Source organism: Echinops telfairi, unplaced genomic scaffold (genome assembly GCF_000313985.2).
Source record: "Echinops telfairi isolate 266 unplaced genomic scaffold, ASM31398v2 ScPeMD7_6;HRSCAF=24_0, whole genome shotgun sequence".
NCBI lineage: Eukaryota > Metazoa > Chordata > Mammalia > Afrosoricida > Tenrecidae > Echinops > Echinops telfairi.
The window spans coordinates 15,383,248-15,396,857 of NW_022103902.1; the positions used below are offsets into that span (position 1 = coordinate 15,383,248).

The 13,610-nt window shown below is 37.4% G+C and overlaps 1 protein-coding gene across 1 annotated transcript in view; it reads right to left on the bottom strand.

The window, feature by feature from the left end:
- Positions 1 to 13,610, bottom strand: part of ZBTB20 (zinc finger and BTB domain containing 20) — a 428,724-nt gene that overhangs the window by 284,005 nt on the left and 131,109 nt on the right. The window contains exon 3 of the mRNA XM_004706412.3: positions 8,670 to 8,769. The gene's annotated coding sequence lies outside the window, so the exon portion shown is untranslated. The remainder of the gene's footprint in view (positions 1 to 8,669; positions 8,770 to 13,610) is intronic.

A 13,610-nucleotide genomic window follows, 5' to 3' on the forward strand; every position in this document is an offset into this window, starting at 1 on the left:
TGGAGAAACGGTTGCTAAAATTATTCCACATAGAAGGCCGGAGAGTTCTTATAAATATGAATAATATGTACTTCTTATAAATCAATCAAATGTGTCATTAAAATGTCCATAAAATGTACACATCATGCTGTATGTATGGATTGTGATAAGAGTTGTATGAGCCCCTAATAAAATGATTTTTTTAAAATGTACACATCAGCAAATGACCCACTTTACACTAATTTGCTTTTCTTTCTTGCTAATCTATATCATTTTATTTAAACTGTTTTGCTACAATGGAAGTAAAGTATTGTTATAACATGCTGTAAGCCAACATTAGGTTTCCTGGTAATATCTAATAGGTATTCACCGAAAAACCTGATTTCCCCAGCAAATTTATATAAACAATATCTTTGACTATTGCTAGACATTTTACAAACTATACCTAAAAAAATAAAACAATAAAGCCTACTTTAGTGTCTCTACTTAAGATGATAAATAATGTGAACAATTCTAGGAAGAATATGGGCTATTAGCAATTGAGTGATATAATTATTACTATTTAATCACTACTTCATAGTCAGGAATCTCACAGTAGGTGTAAAGTGAAAACTTAACTGTAGTCATTGATGTGAAAATGGGAATTGCCAAATGTATTTATTCTTTGTGGGAGTGGAGTGAGGCAGAGGAGACAAACACAGACATAGCAATGAGTAGAATTAACTTGGACAGAGGCTCACTGATTGCGAAGAGTTAGTTCACAGAGCCCATGTTTTATGACACAAGAACTGATAGAAAGAGTATTTATTAAATCATAGGAAGCTTGAATAGTTTATGAAATCCAAGGTTTAGTTGAATAGGTGGGTCATCCAGCAGCACCGGGAGATTCTAAGGAGTTCTCAGTTACATTTTCTTTCTTTCTACATGCATGGGAGTGTACACAAAACAGGTTCATTCACTATACAGGCCACAAGTATTTATTAAGCATCTACATTGTGCTACATAAAAACTCCAACTACTCACACTAAATGGCCTGGTTTCTTGTGAGTATCCTACTGACTGCTATTTCATAAACATTTATAATATTTTATATCTTAAATCAGATCGTATTACCAAAAAAGAGAGAAAGGGCAAGAGAGAGAGAGAGCAATTAGATGACAGGAGGAAATAAATGAACAACCGGTCTAAGTACATAAGTTTTCACTGCATATAATCTACAGTTCCATTAACAATGATCACAATTAAGGAAAATAGGTCTCAATGGTTAAAAAAATTAAGAGTAATCATTATTAGAAGTATAAACATGCTTTAAAATTTCCAAAATACTATATTGATAAAAAACAAATGAAGCGTAATCATCTTAAAAAAAGAAAAAAAAACAGGCAGAAAAGGCCAAGAAGCATATATGTAAAATAAACTCCCTCATTCTACAGATACACATGACATTTAAAATAACATATACATGAAATATAAGATCCTATAAAGTAGGGCCAAATATATATTTTATAATACCATGCATTTAACTAACTTAATAATATCAAAAGCCACAACATAGGCTAAGTACTAAAACACATGCACACAGAGAATCTAATTAGAAGGTTTTTATTAAGAGCGTGAACATGGTAGTGGAAGGACCTACGTTCACATCTTAATTCTTACTAGCTATCAAGTCTTTCTTAATGGAATATTTACTTATCCTTGCTTCTTTATTTTCCTAGTCTCTATATAAAAATAACTAATTATAGAGAGGATTGAATAAGACAATATATATATAAGCTCAGTTTCTAGTACAACTAACCATGCAATAATAATAATAATAATAATAATAATAATAATAATGTTATTTATATTTTTAAATGAAGTAGCTAAGTAAAATAAAGGTAAAATCCAAAGAATGTTGTTCAAGATATATTATCAACTGGAAAAAAAAAAAGAAAAAGCTTCCAATCTCCAAAATAAAGTGTTGGAGATTCTTGAGTGAACACAGTTAACATGCTTGATTGCAAATAGAGAAATCAGAAATCTCAGTCTACTCAGACATGCCTCTGAAAAAGCCCTGGTGACCACTTCCAAAAAGCGTCGTTGGAGACACCATAGAGCATCACTCTCTGACACACGAGGCCACTGTGAGTTGGAATTGACTTGATGGCGGTGAGTATTACAGTTCTGGCCTAGCCCAAATAGAGATGTGACTTTTTGCCCAACTCCAGACCTTAGAATTTATTGAGTGATAAGAAATACCCATTTTATTCATAGTGAACTTCTCAGACTATACCTTGTAGTTTATGTTAATGAGCCAATTCATGTTGGTCCTCTAGGTCTATTTGGTACCTGCTTGACCTTTGGGGACTGGGGAGTTTGAGACTGAACTGAAGATAATGATGAACAATCCATCAATTAATCATGTCTACATAATAAAGTCACAATGAAAGTTCTGGTCACCAAAGCTAGATTGATCTTCCTGGCTTGGCAATACTTCACGTGCACTGTCAAACAGAGAGCCCAAGAGGACAACATGTCCTGAGGACAATGGAAGCTTTGCATTTGCAACCCTCTCAGATGCTGTCCTGTGCGCGCCTTTGTTTAGCTGATTCTAATTTGCATCCTTTCCCTGTAATAAATCAGACTGTGAGTACTGAAGCTTTTAGTGTGTTCTCTGAGTTTTAGCAAACTATTGAATCAGAAAGCAGTTTTTGGAACCCCCAAACTCGCAGTTAGTATCAGGAGTGGGGACATTCTAGGGAGCTGTGCCCTAGGACCTAGCAGTCTAATTGACTGTGAGTATAAGATGAGCAAACAGAAAAAGGAAGATTCAGAGTTAAAGAGAAGGTAATCATTTCTATAAGGCAGAAATAGAACAGAAACTCAGGGCAGTGAATGGGACGAAGCCATATGACTGTTAAAATCTGTACCCAGAAGCATACACGTAAGAAACGAAGGGCCTGAGCCTGCATAATGATGTCTAGTCCTCAATTCACTCACTCATTGGCGTCCAGGAGACTCTGATCCTAAAAGACAGAACAGAACTGCCCTCCTGGGCTTCCAAAGCCATAAACCTTCACAGGAGCAGAAAGCCTCATCAAACTAGAGACTGCAGAAAGCTCGGCAACTGCTGAATGTGACAACAGCTCCTGAGAGATGACCCTGGGAGTTGGAACAGCAGAGACAGCTTTGTCTCAAACACGAAGATTCTTTTTAAAAACAAACATTTTATTGGGGGCTCATACAACTCTTATCACAATCCATCCATCCATCCATTGCGTCAAGCACATTTGTACATTTATTGCCTTCATCATTCTCAAAACATCTGCTTTCTACTTAAGCCCTTGGTATCAGCTCCTCATTTCCCCCTCCTTCCCTGCTCCCCCTTCCCTCATGAACCCTTGATAATTTATAAACTATTATTATTGTGTCATATTTTACACTCTCCAATGTCTCCCTTCACCCACTTCCCCGTTGTCCGTCCCCCAGGGAGGAAGTTATATGTAGATCCTTGGTTCCCTCTTTTTTTTTTAAATCATTTTATTAGGGGCTCATGTGAATTGGCAATAAGAACTCAAGGAGCCAGAGAAAGGTAACTGCAAATAGGAAGGGATGTGCAAAGAAGAATGAGAAGGAAAATAAACAAAACTTGGAAACAGGAGAAAAAAGGCTGTTCTCAGCACTAACCCACAAACAAAATTCTAAACCACAGCACGACATCTAATGTTAGGAAAAACAACCAATATCAGAAAATTAACTCCAAGTTAATGTGATTTTCTAACAATGATCTTAAAGAACTAGGAATATTCACAGATCAAGGAATTATATCTATAAAATATAAAAAATGACTAAATAAGAACAGACAGCATTAAACAAAACAAGCGAATAAGCTAAAGAAGCAATTGAACATTTTAAAAATAAAACATATGTTAACTTACCCAAAAGTATTATAGATGGGATAACTTTAGCTAGGCCAATTTCAAGATGATAATTAAGTGTACTGGAAGGTAGTGCTAAGGAATTTACTCAGAAACATTTATAGAAAGTAAACCAAATTTTAAATTTTTTAAAAAATCAATGAAAGAGCAGTTGAGTTAAGGTAACTGGCTAAACAACACCAACATATATGTCTTCTAGAAATTACAGAAGAAAGAAATGACTATATATGACATATATATATGAATTTTCCATCTGAGTTCTCAGATAAAAGGATAAATATACATAAAGACACATTTCAGAAAAACTACAAGACATCAAAGATGCAGAAAAATTTCAGAGGGAACAGAGAAGTTACATCTAAAGAGAAGAAAAATATATTTATAGCATATTGCTCTTAAGTAACAATTGTACAAAGAACAAGAGCCAGATATATAATTGAGTCATATGTTCAAAATTTTGAGTTGAAATACCCAGATAAATTATTAACTCAGATACAAGACAAACTAGAGACATTTTTATACATACCAAAAATGAGAGTATCATCCAAGGTCTGCACTAAAATATTACTAAAAGATATTATTCAGCAACCAGAAAAGTGAGCCCTTTAGAAGGACAGAATCCCACAATCATGTGGGCATAGCAATAACTAAACGATATATCCAAATATGATGAAACAGTAACAATAAAGGTGAATGATGACCATTTTTGTATATGTTTAAACACATATACGTAAAACTGAAATTCCATTCAACAACTTGATGGGCACCCAAAGCAGCTTAAAGCCACCACTTGCTCTGTGGGAGACAGATGAGGCTTCTACACAGTGAAGAGTTACAGTCTTGGAAACCCACAGGGGTAGTTCTCAACTGGAAGATAGTGATTATTGAGTTTTATCGCTGTTATACCAAAATTCCACAATAAAAAGAAAGGAAATAAAAGATACTTATAACAACATGCTGCCATAAAATATCAACAAATTAAATGTATCAGTGAATACACACACACACACACACACACACACCATATTTTTTACACAAATAACAAGGGTCTTCTATATTTGTTTGCCCATGGCATCTTTTACCTTGGAAGTATTTTGGAAAGTGCTGCTATGCCAGCTTTTTGGTTTTAAAAAATGGCAGCTTTTTATTGTTAAAAAAGTTGGTAAAGGACATTTATAAAAATAGATCCTAGGGAGGAAGCAGTTGGCAAATAAATTTAGAACATGTGTATTACTTGTGTAAATATACAGTGGGTCTATTCTAGAAATGTAACAAATGGTTAATAGCAGGACATGTATTATAACATTTTAATATATCAGTGGGAAATTTTATTATATAATTGATGTAGAATATTTAGTAGATAAAACTATAGTCCTGATTCTAAAAACAAAACAAAAAAGCATAGTACATTTGAAGTAGATGGTGATGACTACCTTTAATAATTTTCATCTATGAAAATTCTCCATAAGTATCATACTCCTATAGTATTTCCACTACAGTAAGGAAAAGAAAAATCTTCCGAACTATTACTGCTTCCATTCAACGTAACAGAGATCTTGCAAGGTAATATGAGGAGAAACAAAGTGGACCCTTAAGAACTCAGGTATTGCTATTTGCTAAGACTATAGAGTACATGTACAGTGCCAGACCCACACAACTTGTTCATTTCTATGCTGTCCCACAGGGTCGTTATGAGTTTCAATTGATGAGATGGCAGTGAGTTTTGTAGAATTTTTAAGTGATTTTACACTCAAGCCATCAGAACTAATGAGAATTTGGCAAAGTTGTTAAATATACACTAATGATAACCAATTTGTATATAAATTCTATAACACAAAAATCGCTAAAATGTATACATACAAAATTCTATCTATAATAGTACAAAAAGCAAGTGATATGAGAAAAAATATAACAGTCAAGGTTCAAGAACTAAATGGTGAAAATGATAAAACTTATTAAAAGATGTAAAGCAGCGGTTCTCAACCTGTGGGTCGCGACCCCTTTGGGGGTTGAGCGACCCTTTCACAGGGGTCGTCCGATTCATAACAGTAGGAAAATTACAGTTATGAAGTTGCAATGAAAATAATGTGATGGTTGGGGGGGTCACCACAACATGAGGAACTGTATGAAAGGGTCTTGGCATTAGGAAGGTTGAGAACCACTGAGTAAAGGAAGATCTGAATAAAGAGAGGAATATGGTCTATTAATAGGCAGTAAGTGGCAACATTATATATAAATATCAATTCTCCATAAGTTATTCTCCAAGATCGATCTAATTACAAACAAAATCAGCAGACCTTTTGCCAACCTTCACCAACTGACCCTGAAATTCATATAAAAAAATTAAAGGACCAGGAAGATGGAAGACGATGTTGCAGACAAGGAATAAAGTAGAGAGACTTGTTAACTAAATAACAAGGCCATTATAAAGCTAAGATACTGAAAGGTGACCTGATGGCATCGTGGTAAAAGCATGATTGTTCAAACCCACCAGGTGTGCGGTGGAAGACAGACACAGCCATCCGCTTCTCTAAAGAGCACAGCCTTGGATGCCCTTCAGGCAGTTTTACTCTGGGCTATAGGATCCCAATGAGTTTGAATTTCCCCCATGGCAATGGGTTTAACAGCAGTTGAGGAACTGTGGTGTTAGCACAAGGATCAATAACAGTTTGCGGGGATGTAAGAATGGAGCTCTGATGGCACTGTGGGTTACATGTTGGGCTAACCTCAAAATTGGATTTCAAACCCTCCTGCTGTTCTGAGGGGTGGGGGCGGGGCAAGTGAGATTGCTCCCATAAAGATTTACTCTCTTGGAAAACCTAGATAGCGTTGCTATAGGTCCGAACTGACTCAGAGGCACAGGCATTTTGGTTAGGGGTATGAGATCCTAAAAACAGGGTTGATGTAGGCGAAATCACGGCATTGTAAATTAGCAGTTAAATGACTGGTTCATTAAATGCCGATAGGAAAATTGGTTATCCACATGGCAAAATGAATAAATTGAATAAAATTGAGCATATCTAAAATAAAACCAAACCCAACCCACTGCCATTGAATTGATGGTGACTCATGAGTCGAACTGTCCCATGGGGTGTCCCAGGCTACAGTCTTTATGAAAGAAGACGGTCATATCCTGCTCCCACGAGTGGCTAGTGGGTTCAAGCTGCTGACTGTTCAGCAGTCAAGGATGCTAACCACTGTCCCCCACAGGGGCTCCTCACGTGGAAAGTACCTTAGACCCACAGAAATCCCAGGAGGGCTGGAGACCTCCATGTAAAAGGCAAAACTTTAAGAAAATAGAGGAAGGTTTCATTATGACCTTGGGGTACAGAAGAATTTCTGAAATGGCATACAAGCACAAATCTTAAAGGAAAACATCGATAAACTTAACTGCATTAAAATGAGAAGCCTTTAGAAAAATCCACTACAGACACAGTTCAGTTGAAAAAGAAACCACAAACCGAGAAAAGATATTTTCAATAAAAGTAGCCTAAAGTATACAGTTCTAACATATTAAAACAATAATAACAAAAGCCCAAACTACAACATTAAAACCACTCCAAAATATGAAGAACAGCAAAACAACCCAATAGAAAGATGGGGGAGCAGGAAATCCTAAGGGACCATAAATTAATACAGTTTAAAATTAAATACTATTTAACCCTATCAGATTGATACAGAGTTTAAACATCTGACCAATCCAAATGTTATCAAATAAATGAAGAAATTATTACTCTCATAGAATGCTAGTGAGAAGATAAATTGCTACTACCACTTTGGAAGAGATGTTTAGTAATACCTAGTTGAAAAGGTATGTTACTTATAGGTTAGCAATTCCATCTCTCTAAACATATGTTTATGAAATGCTCTTGTAAATTGTCTGGTGATATGCAAGTCAATCCGTAAATTTTAATTTATAAGTAGCATACAATTCATGTCATAATATATGGCTTACATAACACTAACTCCGTGTTAAGAGAGGTCAGAATAGTTTTGCTTGCTTTTAACTTTTTTTGTTAAAACTCTGGCAATTATCATCTGCGAGGAGGCACGAACTATTCTTCTGAGGTTTTGTAAATGTTTTGTATCTTGATTTGGGTGGTCATTCTTATATGTGTACTTATGTAAAACTGCATCAAGCTGTCTACTTGATTTGTATGTCTATTTTTTACTGATTATAATCTATCACTACACAATAAGATATAGAAACAGGTGTGCAGGAAAATATTTCAAATTATTCAGGTGTTTAATTGTGGGCTATGGCATCTCATTTTATCAGGTTATTCTTTATACTCCTCTGAGTTTAGAATATTTTTCTATAAATATTTTTATACGAAACAGACCACTGCATTCCCTTACTAGAAGTGACAACAGTTAAAAAAAAAAAGAGAGAGATAGTAAGAGAAAAGGCACTTGTGTGATCTACTTCTTTTTACTGTCTCTGACAATAGACCCCAATATTCCAGGAATCAATAAGCATTTCACAACCAAACACACTTACAAAGCGATCATTTTGTTGAACAAAAGCAAAACTTTCAAAGCATTTATTGACTAAGTATAGAATCTAGGTTTTCTTAAGTGAGTTGCCAGAGGCATATATTTTTGACATAGACATATGCTACAAATGCACAAAGATCATCCATTTAGGTTTTTCGAGGAATGACGCGCCAAGGACTTCTCTGATGTGAATCAACAGGTTGCTTGGCATGAATATTACTATTTGCTTGTGGGTTTCACCTCTGGTTTCAGAAAAGAAAAAAGAGACGCTACCTTTTCAATGCTGTATTTCAAGTCGACCATATGGAAGGGAAGGTTTTATTCCAGCCAATTCTCTTCCTTTCACAACGTGGAGGAAAAGTGCCAGCCACTGCTACTCGCGCCACCAGCCACGGTACAGATGTTTGGAAAATGCAAAAATAGAGAAACGAAACAAAAAGAAAACCCACAAAAATAAGTTTTGCATAAATGAAAATAGAGTATATATAATTATCATAGCTGCAAAAAGGTAAACGCATTAAAAAAAATCTCTCCCGTATGTTAGAGGAAAAGAACCCAAACAAACAAAAACACGGAGTTTCACTTAATTGGTGTTTTGCTGAAACTAACAATTATAGCGACCTACTCAAACATGGCTAAAAATGGGAATAAAAAACAGATTTCCTTTAATCTGATAAAAGATTTCTTATTTCTAAGGATCTCTGAACATGACTTACATGAAATGAATGCTTACTAAAGACATAAAATTCAAACCAACTGCTATTGTTTCCAACTCGTACATACCCTGTAGGACTGACTAGAGTTACCTCTTAGAGTTTCTGAGGCTGTATTCTTTACTGAAAGGGGCTGCCTCTGTTTGTCCTGAGGAGTGGTTAGTGGGTTTGAACTCCCAGCCTTTTGAGTAACAGTCAAGTGCTTTAACCACTAAGCTACCAGGATTCCTATTATTAAAGAAGGACTGGGCCCATTTAAAAAAACATGTTTTTAGATACCAAAATATTTCTCTGAAATCTGGTAAGAGGACAAAAGTAATGGAAATAACAAATGTCCTTCACCCTGCTGATTCAATAGGGCTTAATCGGCCACTTGCCAAGTCTGTTTCAACTTAAGATGCCCCTTGCGTGAGTGTCAGAGTAGAAGTGGGCTCCGTAACCACTTATAATGGCTACTATTTTAGAAATAGCTCTCTAGGTCTTTCTTCCATGGTACCTCTGGCTAGGCTCAAGCCTCCCATGAGTGCATTAACCATTTGCACTACCTAGAGACTCCTAAACATAGATTAAGAAGAAATAACTCCAAACCATTCAAATGCATTTTGGCCTTGTTGTTGATAGTCCCAGTTTTATACCCAATGCAAATGCCCTATTGAATTTAAGACCATCTATGTGGCACTGCCAACTGCAAGGGTGGTGGTTTAAACTCACCAAACACTCTACGGGAGAAAGTTGAGGCTGTCTGCTCCTCTACAGATCTTCTGCCCTTCAAACACTATATTGAGTTGCTATGAGTCTGAATCTATTTGATGGCACCAGGTTTGGGTTTGGTTTTTAATGATATAAATTATTAAAGCAAGACTGCCTTTTTAAAGGGGAAGTTTTTTTAAAGTAAGGGTAATATCTAAGAGGGTATTGCTTGAATTGAAAGTCAGACCTCAGTTTTAGGCTTCGCTCTAACAATTCTGTTGACTATTGTTGTTCAAGTGGTTAAACCTCCTTGAGTCTTGGTAGCCATGTCATGGAACGGAACGTGTGACACAAAGTCATAGCCCAATTCATCAAGCCCCTTCCACCACAATTCTCTGAACCCAATGAAGATTATTCTAGCTCAGGGTTGTTTTTTTGGTTGCACCCTTAAAAATAAACAAATGCACAAACATTAAATGAAATAACAGAACTTACATAGCGACATCAATCACTTGTGCCTCTGAATAAGAAAATGCTTTTCCTGCCCCATGTCTATTCCCTAATGCGTATTTAAAAAGAGGGTTTCACAAAGAAGATTTTAATTTTTTTTCAGAATCAAAACCAGCATAATTTATTTCTTTGTCATTTAAGCTCTCTTAAAAAGAAGAACACATAAAATCGTCACAGAAATCCTATTAAGAGCCCCAAAAGAAAGGGTCAGCAGAATGCCATTTAAAACTCAAATGGTTCATTTACTTGTTTTCTTTTGTGGAAAATACACATGCTCCTTCACACTTCCTTTCCCAGAAACAATATTTTCCACTCCATGAAACTCAGGCCCCACCTCTCACACCCTTCCCACCTGTCCTCTGAGGTGGCTGTTCCACCAGGTGGGTGGGGGTGGGGGGCTCAGATTACAGCTCCAGATATTTGGGATGGGGGTAAAAACATTTCATCTCAGGGAGAGGACTTGGTCCACGTGCCAAGTTGCAGTGGCAGCCCAGTCCTACCACTACTCCAGCAAGAAATTTGGGTTCTCATGGCTAGAACAACGATAATCATTTTTATGTAACACTTTTTCAAGTGAAAGCATCCGGGGCACCAGCCAGGAAGGCAAGTTATTCATGTCAATAATGAAAACCAGTCAAGACAAAATGAGGAGCCGATGCCAGGGGCTTAGGTGGAGAGCAAATGTTTTGAGAATGATGAGGGTAACGAACGTACAAATGTGCTTTATACAATGGATGGATGTATGGATTGTGAGTTGCATGAGCCCCCCAATACAATGATTGAAAATAAAAAAGAAAGAAAAACAAACCGGTCAAGACACTATCAGTGTACCCTTAACAGACCTTTCTGAAAGGCCTTAAATGAATACAAGGCCCTTAACTCCTGGCCAAATAAGAGACGCTCAGCTTTATGAGTAGGCCAAAGTCTTAAGGTGGAATACTCCATTGTTTCAAGTGCCGCTTATGCCTACGGCTTCAATAGATGAGGTGTCTCAGAATATTTGGGGAGCAGTAAGCAAAGCTAATACTGGCTCTTGCTGTACATACCGATAAAACTGAGACCCACCACCAGACTGTGCACTCAGAAAATACTACAGGGTGGGTCCCCCAGGAGGCGGGCTCCACAGTTAGAGGGAGGAGCTGAAAGCTGCAGTGTGTGAGCACTGCCTGCTGGCAGCAGCTGAGGATGAACTCGAGGTGTCTGAGGGCTGGCTATGGTTTCTGTGAGACTAATAGAGACTGGCTTTTACTAGGTTTAAATGAAATGATTTTCATTACCACTGAGTACATTCTAACTTACAGGGCTCCTCTAGGACAGCGTAGAATGGCCCCAGAGGGTTTCCAAGGCTGTAATCTTTATATACGCAAACGCTTATATTTTTTCCCCCTGAGGAGCAGCTGGTGGGTTTGAACTGCCGACCTGTTATTAAACAGCCAAGCACTTAATCCATGCACCGCCAGGGCTCCTTTTACTAGGTTCAAGAGCTCCACATGTTATTCAGAACGAGGAAGAAGCTAAGGAGGTTACTGAAATGCTAAGAATTGGCTGACGCTTTCTGTGAAACTGGTACAGAACTTGCATTTACTTTCCAAGATTTGAACATTTTATAAAGCACACACTGTGTGTGTGTGTGTGTGTGCTTGTAGAGAATAAATTTCATGGAGCCCATTTTGCTCCAGCAAGAGGAATCCTTGGGACCATGCAATTTGTTGAGAATATTAACTTTTACTGGGAAATCCCATTCGCATCCTAGTAAAACAGCCTGGAGTGTTCATCATACCACCTCACCCAATTAGTGAGACAGGTAGTTCTGTGCAGGCCTGGGCCAGCAATACCGGTATCTCTGGATTGCTCTGCTAGGGTTTTTCTGTATAATAAAATGAAGGTCAAGATGGCAGCCCGCTAAAAGCAGCAGTATTTCAGCAGCAGGAATAACTTGCTTGTCATAAACTTGTTAATGCAATAGTCAAACATTTCTTTGACATGTACAGTATCAGCTAACTTCAGCAGATAAAGGGTCTAGAACAGGAAGATGCTGCAGATGCTTTAGCTTGGAAGAAGGCTCGGCAGAGCCAAAACGTCAGCAGGCCTGTTTGTTCCATACTTTCCATCGGGCTCGGTGAAAGAAATGTTAGATTACTGCAATGACAAGTTTGTGACAAGCAAGTCATTTGTGCAACTGGTACGCTCCTGTTTTTATCTGTTTACCATTCAGACTTGTGAATGCCATTTCAAGCACTTACAGGATTTCTGGCTCCCATTAAGGGGAAATGGTTCCTCCAGGTTTAGAATTTTCTGCCTCAAAGAGAATTACTAAGCAATTATTTATCCCTGTGGTCACAATGTCACACAAAAGCACTCTTCAGTTGTTTGGTTGGACTCTGAGTCATGAAATGGAGTCCCGGGGACTGGATAACTTGGAGCATTTAAATGTCTCATCTAGCTTATTGGAATAACTACAAAGCAAGCCTGTGAGAGTCAATAAATTTGTGACCAGCTTGAAATACCTTGCTCTTTTGCTCTGGGATCATATAACAAGGCCATATGCTTCAAAGCACATATACTCACTAGTGAAAAATAGATCCTGAGAAGCCAAAGCCTGTCTATGTCACAAGCACTGACATTTGACCTTATATATTAGAGTTTGGATGACACCAGGCGGCTTTAGGTATTGAAGAGAATTTACAGTGCCTTCACCCTATATGGTGTGGGTAACCAGAGGCCAATGGAAACCAAAACCATGTGAACTGTGTGGTGAAAAAACAAAACAAAACAAAAATTTCATAATATAAAATTAACACTTAGGATCATCTATCTCCAGGCCCAATTTAGTCCTCGTACATGGAAAACTTAGCACATTTGGCACCAGAACTCTTGGTCCCTCTTTAGGTTTGTCATTTGAGATCACTGAGTGAATTTTGCCCTGTTATGTCTACCTCCCGGTAAGGAAGGACGCAGAAAATTCAAATACTTCGGTGTTCATTTGATGTGAATGGTCTCAGGGCTAATGTTAGAAGAGATGAGGAGTGCATTCAGAACAAAAGCAAATAAATAGAACACATACACACACACACACACACACAGCCTTCGAGTCGATTCTAACTCTTGGGATCCTATGTGCTGCAGACTTGAACTGCTTGCCTTTTCTTAACTGCCATCTCTATGGGAGCAGCTCACCAAGTTAGTCTTTCACGGTGCCACAGCTTGGGTCTGAACTGTTAACGTTTCCATTAGTAATACATTGCACTAACCTATGGTACCACTTAGGTCTTTGAAGATCAAGCATTCTTTTTTTTTTTTT